Genomic DNA, 12,487 nt, shown 5'->3' on the forward strand with positions numbered 1-12,487 from the left:
TTCTGTTCAGATTGGTGGGAGCTGCTGAAGTGACTGATTGTTGCTCTCCTTTTGCATCTAATAATTTCTCTTAACACACTGATGCTTTTATAGGTCATCAGCTATCATTTCTTAGCTTGAGTAGCTGAGAAATGGGTCAGTGGTTAATTTAATGACCACTTTGTTAATAGATATGAAACAGTTGAATTATTTAGTTAACTAAAAATCTGAACTGGTTGCTTAGTATTGTCAATGTATGTTTATGCACTTAATAAAACAGTGAGAAAAAAACCAAACCAGAGTGACAACATTACAGCTACAGCTCAGAGTTGTGAAACCACTGACTGACAAATATTTCTAGGAGATATTCTCTAAATTATGTCATAGCCATACATTACAATACTTACCAGACAGAAGTGTTAGAAGTGAGACTTGTGAATGCTTTTAAGATTTTCCTGTTAAAAAATGACAGAAGTTCCAATTATTAGTAATAGTGTCTAACTGATATGCTTTCAATTATGAAAGTCCAGGAATTGAGGCTACCCAAGCATTTCCTGTGTGCTCAGAGGCACTGTAGCTTTGTCTAGTCTGGCAATGGGAAAACTGATAATCAGCCATTGGGGCAGGACGAGCAAGGACTGTCTGTGTTTTGATGAGCATAGACTCGGGCCCTAAGGCTGTTACTATTGTCCAGCCTCAGCTTTTCTTTAGCTTTAGTAAATAGTAGCCAAAGTCATGCTTTTTTACAGTATTTTTATCTGTTATTGATTTAATGCATAAAGGATGTGTTACCCTCCTTGCTGTTTCTTCCTCATCTCCTTCCTGTGTTTGCCACTCTCAGTCTTTCCAATACTGGGCTGCAAACATTTTCTCTGGGTTTGTCCTGTCCTGCATTTTTGGCTGGTTTGCCCTATTCTGTAGTCACCCATTCTGTAGGCACCCAAGTCACCCATTACTAAAACAGCCTTGCTAGAAAACCTAGGTTAGCTAGAAAGACTGGAAGGGAAAAGAGTAAAGGACTTATTATTATGTATTTTGCTGCATTTTTATCTCCTGTTTCTAATGTACAAAACTATACCCTTTCCTCTTTTCCTCTCCTTTCAGTCTTTCTATATGGGTTGTAGCATTTCCCACTCAGATTCCCATCAACTATTTTTGACACACATTTAGCTAACAACTCATCCCTGCCCCTTGAGAGCAAGACAGGCACCCCCTGGTGTGTACCCAATTAGTGATTTCTAAGGCAAATTAAAGTTCAGGAAACGTGACTTTGTGCCACATAACATTTTAATTAAGGCTTCAGAGTTATACAAAGACAGCTTGGCATGCAGTTGACTATTTTAATTTAAAAAAAAAAAGGTAGAGAAAGAGGAAAAATATATTGGATGATTGGATGCTCCCCCTGAAGCACTCCCAGTGGACTCCCTTTCACCTGCCTGGGAAGCAATGTTATTTCCTTCACCTGGGTCATCACCTTCAGCCATGTGCTTCTCTCTTCACGGTGGAAATATGGAAACCAAAAGCTATAATGGCAGCCTTGCTGCAAAACAAACTTGGGCACTTGGAAACCCAGGTGGCTTCAGTCACAGACAATTGTTGTAAGAGGGCTAGATTGTATCTGATAATTTCATAGGGCTTAGTGTATTAACTAGGATGCATGATGCACCTTTGCAAAAAGAAATATCTTTTCACAGGTAAGGCTACTAAGTTTCCTGGGTGTTTTCAATGTGTGTTACCCAGCTGGAAACATCTGCACATGCTTTTGGTACTGTTTCATGAATTTTTATGTTATAAAGGGGAATTCTGACTACCTAGCTGGGCTGTTTGTTATTGTTCTTCCCTAATCAGAGAAAGGTTTGCATCAGTGAGATTACAGAATATCATCAGTGTGACATTTTCAGAAAAACAGAAATGTTTTGTAATGCTGCAGCCACTTGACTCATGCTCTTCTTGTTCCTCTTTCCTATGAAAACTACAACAACAACAACAACAACAACAGCAGCAGTGAGACTTCTGAGAGTGACACAGCAAGCTTCTGGTTAGTTATAGGGTTTATGTTATAACCTCCTGCTAGGGCAGCTTGTCTGCTGCAGATGTCAGCGGCCAATCTGCCTGCTCTGAAGTGCAGGCAAGGGCTAGAGCCAGTCAGGTTCTGTTTGTCCCTTAATGACTTATTTCTGTCTCTGACATATGTTGGGAAAAGACAGATAAATTTTTCCTCAAGTCACTGTGAAAGAACAGGAAATTGCACTATATTGCAATTCACTGTGACATAAAGAAAAGTAAGTAAGTAAATAAATAAATAAATAAATAAATAATATATATATATATATATATATATATATATATATAAACTCCTCAAAGCAAAGAAGGGTTTGCAAAGGCCACAGGGATCTTCTCAAGCCAGCCTGACTGCCAGCTGCAATGGTGCTTCTGTGGACTGCACAGATAAGTTCCAGTTGCTGAATCAAGGCTAAAATCCCCAGCATCCTTGTATAGAAACCTGACCTGGATCAGGAAGCACATCCAGGGTTGCACTTGTTTCAGAGTGGGCTGTAGAACTGAGTGAGTTGTAAAGACAAAGCTCTCTCTCCAGTAAAATATCTCAATTCTGGATTACATGAAAAGACAAGTTACATTTTATCTCAGCCTCAGAGGTGCTCAATAAAAAGATGTATACCTTTCTGACACAAATGCCACGAGAATAAAATAAAACAATGCTTAGAACAATGAGATACTGGCCATAACTGGGTATCATAAAATAACATAACTAGAATGAGAGGGACAATAAAAGCATAAAAACAAGCACGTGCCAGTTTTAGGTAGCTCTTTGTTTAAGTGGGCTTGTAAATTTCTATTTTCCTTTATTGGTCTTTTCCTTATTTTTTTCATTTCACCCAACACAGGCCATTAAATCATGGCTAAAATATTTTGGAGACTTCAATAGGAACAGAAAGGAAACACAAAACTATACTTGAAAATATCCAGATGTTTGTATCTAAATTTCCTTTAACAAAATGAAAAATGGATTGAAAGAGAGACCTCTAACATCAAAAAACTTCTCTGAAATGAAAAAGACAGCAGTGTACAGCTAGGGCACTGGCAGGCTTGCACCAAAGTGTAGCTGGACACTTCATTTCTACTCTTTTTTTGGAAAGTAGTACATGGATTTTAAATGTTGCACATGCCAAATGCTTCTCAAGTCATTTGTAACTTGTGTAAAACTCTAAAATAGATGATGCACTGTAGTACTGACTGCATTTTGAAATATGCTTCCTCCTAGGGGCTCCGCTTTACTTTGGGCAAATTCCACAGCTGAAGACTGCCCTTCTGACAGGACAACAGCTGGTCGGCAAAGTCATCTTCAACTGCCAGTGAAACACAGCAGTATTATGTGACCAAGGTAGTTCCAAGCAGTGCCTTCATTTAGTCTAGTGTGAGATCTCCTTCACCCCCGACCTTCCAAGACTTCTACTATTGAAATCTAGGTGAGACTCTATGAGATGTCTCAATGCAGACTGGGTAAAGGTGGGATGGACACCCCAAAGTACAGCTTCAGGGTTTGTTTTTGGGGAAAGCCTGTGCTTATCTCAGTGCTACCAGCTTCATGTTCCCTTCAGCAGCTAAATAATAAGGGCTCTGTCCCAACTTTGCAAGGTCCAAGTAGTCCTGAACTCCAGCAGTGGTGCACTCCACCCTCTTCTGCCCCCAAAACTCTCAGTTTTAACACAGAACACATAGGTGGTTGGGCCAGGCGGCTGTACCCCACTTTACTTCTAAACGATGCAAAGTGTTGTCTTAAGACATGAAGCCATGGACATCTTAGATAAGCAACCAAGGGCTGTGCAATGCAATTCCAAGAATCGAGTTTTCGGGCACTTTTCTTAATTCTGACAACTCTGCTGTTGTGACAGAAATCTACAATTTATTAACCTCTTCTGCCTGGATCCTTCAAGGTCCATGACAGAATGAAACTGAAATAAAATGCATTAGTTTTTAAAAGGGCTCAAGTCAGTTTCCTGATCTTTTATGTGTGAATAAATCAGGGTTTTACTTCTTTGCGGAGCAGTGCAGGGAGTTATTAGTTAAAGGTTTGTCTCGTTCTTTGAAAATAATTATGTAAATGATACATTACAACATTTAGGGTCTGGGGTGGAATTAGACACTGCATGATTTAAATATAAATTTTCTGCAGGGTTGCAATGTATTCCAAACTTGTATTTTAATTGCACATTTGATATAAACAGTCCAAGATAAACTGATTTAAGGAACAGGTGAGTCATTAGGGCATGAAAATTCTGTTGCCAGGAGAGGGTCCCCTTGCAATCCCTGCCAGAGGTTTTGGAAGACATCTTGCCAGATGTGGACCCCAAAAGCAGAGTCACATGTGGATGCAATAAGCTGGGAGGAACGAATTGCTTCAGATGCCTCACAGTGAAAAGTGAATGTGCTCAAATGCCTGTTCAGAACAGGAGCTGGCTACAGTCTTCAGTATCAGGAATAAAGTATTTTTGTACGGACATGACTGCACGGCCATGGGAGGAGAGCAGACCTTGCAGTACAGACAGATACAGGATGGACAACACAATTGGAATGCTAAAAAGAATATCTGTGCAATTTGGAAAAACACTTCAGAAAATGGAAATTCTGCTCATGGGAGCAAGAGAATAAACACGGCCTGGGTGTCTGGCACACGGATCAGAGCCTTGTCTGGTCACAGGCTTTCATGTGTCAGCTCAGTGAATAGATGCACAGTCAGCAACTTAAATGGGAGAAAAAAGCTGTCGACCGGTTAATTATCTGTACATGAAATGTCAGTCCTGTGTGTCTTACATGGAAGTGCCTACTCATTAGTTGTCACTTTCAAGTCAGTCTTAGCTTAAGATCTGGCTTGGAAAAAAACCCACACTACTCTATAAAAATGGAAATGTTTCTCTTGAAGAGATAATAAAAAGTGAGATTGATGAAGTAAAGGACTGAAAAAATAAACATAAATCTGTCTTGGGTGTAATAATCGGTGAATTAATAAAATGAAGAGTAGAGAAACAAGGTACTTGAGGGAAAGTAAACTAGGTTTTTTTAAACACCTATTTTTATTTCTAGGGCACTTCAGCTGACTGATTGAAGGTTATTTTCTTGGCTGTGAACAATTCAAGAGCAGTGAATAAAATCTGAAAAGCACATTCTTGCAGTCATACTCTACCATAAAAAACCCACTGGCACATCCAAACTGTAATTTGAGTACTGAGATTTTTCCAGCCACACCTTAAATATCTGAAGATAAACTTTGATGTCCTAAAATAATGCTACTTAAATGTTGCTTGATACTTTTTTGGCTGTGGCAGCTCTCATTTGATCCTCCCATCTAAGTCCCTTTCTCTATTCTAGCATTAAAATGTCCTCTACTTTTGCCTTTGCATACTTTCACTGTAATTACTGAACTTAACCTCACAAATAGCTAATATAGAGTCCAGACTATAAAGAAACATTAAAGAAGAGGTTTTTTTTAAAGCTACTTAGATACCTAAGGATGCAAATAAGCACTAATTACTTTCAAGAGTATGGATATCTGATCTGGGGCAAGTTTGGTTCCTAGATACTTCAGAAAAGTGCATTTTCCTAGTTGGTCATTTAAATATTTTTAAAGGATCCTAACACAAGTGCCCAGTTCTAGTCTAGCATTATGAGCCCTCTTTTAAAATCATGGAGGCAGCCTCCAGTCCTGTCTTAGTCCAGCTCTGCAGAATTGAGCACATATTTAAGCATATAAATAGTCCCAGTGGAATCAAAGAGACGCCATCCAGCAGAAAACTAGACATATATTAAAGGAAAAAAGTGTGATAGTCTGTAGAGAGATTGTATTTATAATGTGTAGACAAGCAAGAGACTATATTAAGGCTGTGTGAATGGCTTTCAGCCTGTGTTTCCATCATGTGCTTTTTCATAATAACTTTAGGCCCTTGTGCAGAAAAGTATCAATGGTCTTGCAGGCATTTTTGCCTGCTCTTCTATGCTAGTAGTGAAAACTAGCATCGACGCAATGAGGCATAGGTGGTTATTTAAAATGGACCTAAGTATATTTTCCAAACACATTTTAAAACAAAATATCCAATAAAGTATTTTCTGTGGCACTATATTGTTGATACTTGTTCTACCAGCACAGATGCTAGTATGTGATAAGTCCCTTTGTCAGTGTGATTGTATATTAAGCACAGAGAGTCTTTGCAATGCCAAAGATGCTATTTCAGGAATTTGTAAACTTCTGCATGGTATCTGAAATCATACAGATGCCATGCTGAAACCTGGAAAGTCACATACCTGCACCCTCATTTTTAGTAGGCAATGCAAGTGGTATTTTGCCTACAATTCTTATTTCTCTGAAAGCAGTGCCCTGTTCCAACATGTGGTGTCTTTAATCACTGACCAGGTCTTTATGCACGTGATAATACTTTTCCGTGATATTTTACTAATCCAGAATGCCATCTGTCACAAGCCAAGGAGGGATATGCTGAGTGGAGTTATGGAAGAAAGCACCACTTCTGAGCACTCTGTGTTCAAACCTAACTTTCAGTTCAGTAAAGCTGACTGTAGTGCTGCAAGACTACCTGGGGGGAAAAAAAAAAAATCAGAAATTTTGCCTTGTGTCTTTTCTGCTACTTTATTTGTGTTTCTTTCAAAGCTGCCTTTCTTTATTCCTAATGAGAAACTATGCTGGTTTATTATATGGTTAAAGTAAGTTTATGTGTTTATTCACTTCATTTTTTCTCAATATACAGAACAGCTGCATATTTAAGTTGCAATATAGCAGTCACTTAGTGAAATCTTAAGAATTTGATTATGTTGTGTGAGTGCTGAGCTTACCAAAATGTAACTTAGTGAAACCTCATGAGTTTTTATAAATTGTAGAAACGTTGAGTTTCCTAAAATACAAGCAGCTGCCTATGTCCCCTTCCTCCTACTTGAGGCTGGTACGGGGAGAAATCCTTTCCAAACAGCTGGGTTAGATGTGCTGTAGCTCATTTTCACGTAGATCTGGTATCTGTGACAGCACTGCAAGTTGGCATTCCGTTATTAGATTTTTTTCAGTTACTGTACAGAGTTGTAACAGTGAAATATACTTCAGTACGGGCTAGCAGCCTAATTACATATACTAACAGCACTATACAAACCCATAGCCTTTGACTCCTACGGCTCCTGTCCATGCCACAGCACACGTGCTGTGTACAAGGTAAGCCATATTAAAATTCTGTGAGAATTGGCATTCGTCCTGTTACAGGCAGCTGCATCAAGAGTAAAAGAGGTCAGTGCTAATGCCTGGTAACAAAACCCATGATGGAAAGAATTGCAGTTATGATCCTATAGGAAATAGAGTCTTCCTGGAAGTGAATGTATAATTCTTCTGTTAATCATTCTGATTCTGGTCACATAATTGGGAAGTCTCCTACCATGTCTACAAAGGTCAATCCACACATAACCTGAGTCTACAACCCCCTTGAAAGTCACTAAGGCCAAATCTCCGCCTGGTATAAATCCTTATAATTGTATCTCCACACAGAGAGAGGAACGTGGAGTTCATGTGAGGTCCACAACTCATTCTTTTGCCATTAGAGCTGGAAATGCTTTTAGGGAATGCAAATATCTGGTGCTCAAAAAAAAAAAAAAAAAGCAAAAAGATGCCTGCCAAATATAGGAGCTATATTTAAAGCCTGTAAATCAGGCAGGTGGGTGGCACAGAACTATCTCAACTTTCTGAACTAGAGAACTGATCGGATTGGGCAAGTGGCTGAGAGGGAATTTTTCATCTCTGAGGAGCTGGAATAGCAAACAGGAAGGAGAAATGTAGGATGAATGATGAAAAGCAAACCAGTATCTGCATTTCTGCTTTCTGAAGATGTAACCTCACAAATATGTGCCTTGCCTGAGGAGTCAGCATCCTAGCAGGAGGCTCGCTCATCCCTCTTGGGAGGCAGAGCCGCACTTACACCTCCCACTGGCTGGAGCTTAAGGGCTGTTTTCCACATGTAGCAGCATTTCCTCCTAATTCTTGCAGACTAATATGCTGGCAAACACTAGCATAGCACCCCACAAAGAAGGTCGTTCAAAATGATCACGTTACCCACTGTGAGACTGCACCAGTGCAAGCCACTGGGTTCTTCACCCTGTGAGATGAGGTGAGAGGATGAAGAAACACAAAGGAAGTTTTAAATTCATAAAGCTCCCTAATCTCCATTCTAAATAATCCCTTAGGAAGCTTACATTAATGTATATTTCATATAATCTTATTGTCCAGGATGATATCTGCCACCCCAGTATTAGTCCTCAACAGATCAACACTGTGAATGCAGGCATTTAAATAGGAATACAGGTTTGCAGATGCACACGTGCATTAAGGCTGGGTATAGATAATAGTGTAGCTATTGTTAGGGAATTATCAAGTTCTGTTATTTTCCTAAAGCTCTCAGTGGCTATTTAACCATGAATATTTAAGATGCAATTGCAAGATGGTTTCTAGCCATCCAAGCATTATGTTTGCCAAACGCTCTCCTGTGAGCAGCAGTGAGCAAACTGCTGGTACTAAATTAGGTTTTAACAAATCTTTGAAGGTACTGTATAACTTGGGGGAACTCTACAGGTGGCCCCTTGTATTAATGCTGCCAACTCCACATGGGCTGAGTAAAAGCCAGGTAAGAACATGACGTAAAGACCTACAAGCTTCCTTATGCATTTAGTTCAGCTTTGCCTTTTGTAGTTCTGGTTTCTGCTGCCAACTTCTGTGTGCTTCAAGGGTATGAAGCACAACAATGCCAAACTGGCAAGAACTTATCAAATCTTGAAAAGCTTTCAGTTCATAAGAGGCTTTCCTTTGCTTTTGAAAAAGTTGGGTTGGTAATGGGGCATTTAGGGAAAGCACTTCTGATAGGGCATAGAAGAGTCCTTTATAGTCATTCAACAACCAAAGCCGAGAGCCTGTAGCTCTGTCTGCCTGTACTTGTCTTTTCTGTCTTGCTGTTGCATGTCTACAGCGTACACCGTGTCTGCTCCTGCTTCTGTGCAGACGCTCACCAGGTATGCACTGCGTCTGGTCACCCTCAGCTCTCACAGGGAACAGAGGGTCTGTCTCTGCTGGAATTTAATTATAATGTTTGTCTGTGCCATGCATTGAATGTGCACGCAATGCTTTGCCACATTTTCTCAGAGCTGTAAAATCTATATCCATCAAGCCAGCTTTTCAAAAATAGTTCAGTAGTTGTTTGGAACTGCAAACAACAAGTATCTCTTCAACTCAGAAATCCCAAGGCCACACTACAAAGTCTCTCTCACTAACTTCCGAAATGCCATGTCAATTTTCAAGCTCATCTGACTGTTCCTGCAACTTCCAGACTATAAAGAATTACTGCTCTTACCCAGAAATGCTGTTTCAGCCTTCCTTTGTCTCTAGGCAAATTTCTGTTTGCTTACCGAATACCGAATCCCTGGGCACTGTGGTGACACATGGTTTACATAGATCATGTCTCCTTAGCTCTGGGAAACAAACAAATAAACAAACAAACAAACTCTCATATCAATTAATTTTGAAGTGAAGCTGAATTATGGGTGGTAATTTCTTGCCACCCTAAGTTCAGACAAGCTGTGGTGTTGTCTCTCAAATAAGTTTTTGTGGCTAATTTGTGTATGGATGTGGACTTTCAGAGGACTCTAAATACTGATTTTGAATTAAAAGTTCTGCTTAACCTGTGTCACAAGCTCTCCTTAAATTCCTGCAGGGGAATCAGAATGGACCAGGACCTTGGCTTTAAACTCCTCCATTTTTATGATCTACCTGCTTTTCTCCATGAACTCAGGCCATATGGGCTGTCTACAAAGCCAAACAGGACATACACATCTGACAACACACAAAGAACTACTAAAATAGGAAAAATCAGAGTGAAAATAAACAATAGAAATGTAAATTAAAATTAAAACATTGATATAAAGTAGCTAATGCTTGAGCTGGCTTTCCTCTGATTTGTTTTATGTGACATTGCAATATGGTTAGCTATGTAAAAATATTAGCCCTGATATCTTTCTTTGTGCAGGTTTTCTTTGTGTGGGGGGGGGTTTGTTTGTTTGTTTGGTTTGGTTGTTTGTTTTTTGTTGCAACCTTAAAAAATGAATCAAATGCTGGTGATCACAAGTGCAAAAGAAAGGCTCAAGCAAAGCAAAGACTTAAAAGTGCTAGGAATAAAGAATGGGAGAAAACAAAATACAAAAAGATAAATTTAGGGAAAATAACATACTTTTAATCAATATATAATCTTTGATCTAAGGGTATCATGAAGACACACCAAGTAAAATAGAAAGTAAAAAACTGGTTGTCTCCAGAAAGAGTTAAATACTTGTTTTTGGAGAAGGGAAATTGAAAACTAATCATGGAAAGGAGGAAAAGGGAGTTTGAAATGTAGTTTGAACATTAGATGGGTCCAGTAAAACAGGAAGAAAGAAAGATCTAAAGAGCTGAGGTTAGGGGTTCGAGATTTAGAAATTGAAATGTAGAAGCTAACTGTGCCAAGGATGCTATACAGGCAGATAAAGGTAAGAGATGAAAGAGAAAAAGGAATGGTTTAGATGAAGATACTAAATGTCAAAATGAGAATCTCAAAAGTACAGATCAGAAAGGGCCACTGAAAGAAGGAAGAAACAGAGACACCTGAAAGGAGAAAAAGATTGCATGTTTTATTACCAATTCACTCAGACATCCTGGGCAACTGCTGGAAAAAGTACTGCTGACCCTGCTCTACAAAAAGAAAAGACAAACAGAAATATGGACATACTAAATGTTCTCAGCTAAATGAAGCAAGGAATTTGGAAGGCCACTAAATACAGCAATGGAGAAATTAAGGCCTGAGATCATGAGACTGTGTACCAAGAGGGTGATATTTACTGCTACATGTGATGATACAAAAATACCACCTGCAGAACATAATATTAGAAACAGGGAAAGTAAGGGGAAAAACAGCTTGTCAGAAGGTTCTAACAATCCTAACATCAACACTAGAATTAGCAGGATTACAATTAATATAAAACAATGGAAGGCAATGGATGAAATAAGATGGAAGAGGAGAGAAATACAATTTTGAATAGCAAAATATAATGTTCCATCGTTTATACAGCTTACACGTATGAGACACCACCACCGCTAGAAGAAAAGCAGTGGTTTCAGTAAGCTGTCGCCTTGTATGCATGACATGGTGGCAGGCCCTCAGCACATTTTAGGATAAGTGGATGGCTTCAGATGAGAAAGCCAGCAACCATTTATCAGACTTTGAAGTAATCCTTCTTGAACAGCAAGTGTTTTGTAAGAACTTCTCCAGAGAGTAGAGCTCTCCAGCTTTGCTACTGAGCAGGGACCAGGAGAGCTGAGACCTCTTACCACCCTCCTGGGATGTCTCTGTCACCAATCCCAGGTCCTGCAGAGTTTTGAAACAGCCGATCAATATGTTACAGAATAAGCTTAATCAAACTAACTTTTAAATTGTATTCTATTATTTTAGCTGCATTCTTTTGTTTGAATAACCTATTTTTGCATGAGCACCAAACTTAGCATGAGTGTCCAGGCTCACCGGAATTCCAGGCTGCAAGTTGTGAACTTTTCTTAACTTGGTTGCTCACTGATGGGAAGCCTTGAAGACCTGTACCAGGAGACAAAGAGGAAACTCTGTCAGCAGAGGCTGCAGACCATTTAGATAAGAAAAGTAAAAAGCTGTCTGGAGGTTGGAGAAAGAGAATCCAGTGAGAAACAAAGAAGCCCCGAGACCCAGAATTACCATTGGACCAAAAAGCATGTGGACAGCACGTGAAGAACATGTGAAGAGAGGGTGCATAGATTGTGAGGGTTTAAAAGTTCAAGCCGCTTTTGTCTCAGGGTCCTTCTTCTTGAGAGGCACTCTGTCTGGACTGTTTCTTTGCTGTACTTTTCAATTTATTTTTTATCCTTTGATTAAACTGGTTTTTTAAGCTCAGATGTCTGAGACAAGGGTCAAGAACATTTCTTTAACAAATATATTACGAACAGTGTTTAATTTGGCACTCGAGGTGATGTTGCATGACCCCATCAGACCACAGCTTTCCCAGACAGATGAGTCACTACCTCAGTGATCATCACCAAGTGTTCGCACAGGCACACAAAGCAACAAAAATGCAGAAGTGGAGGATGCAAACCAGCTTTGGAGCTCACCTCCCCGGCGATGTGGCCAACGACCTGCATGCAGGCTGACAATTCGCACAGATTGTGGTGAGGGGACTGACCTGTTCCCCTTGGTGCTGTTCACGCACAAGGCAGAGAAGTTGCGCCAGAGGTGCATGAAAGCTTAGGAAGAAGGTGGCTTCCAGCTGAAATATTGCAAAACACAGTAAGGCATTTAAAAAATTGTTGTAAATATGGCATCATCTCACTCAGCAGATCTGGTAATTCAATGTGGTATTTGTCCACTTTACTGATCAGAATAATTTGTAATTTATGGTTTTCCAT

The sequence above is a fragment of the Nesoenas mayeri genome (assembly GCF_963082525.1).
Source record: "Nesoenas mayeri genome assembly, chromosome: 4".
Lineage (NCBI taxonomy): Eukaryota > Metazoa > Chordata > Aves > Columbiformes > Columbidae > Nesoenas > Nesoenas mayeri.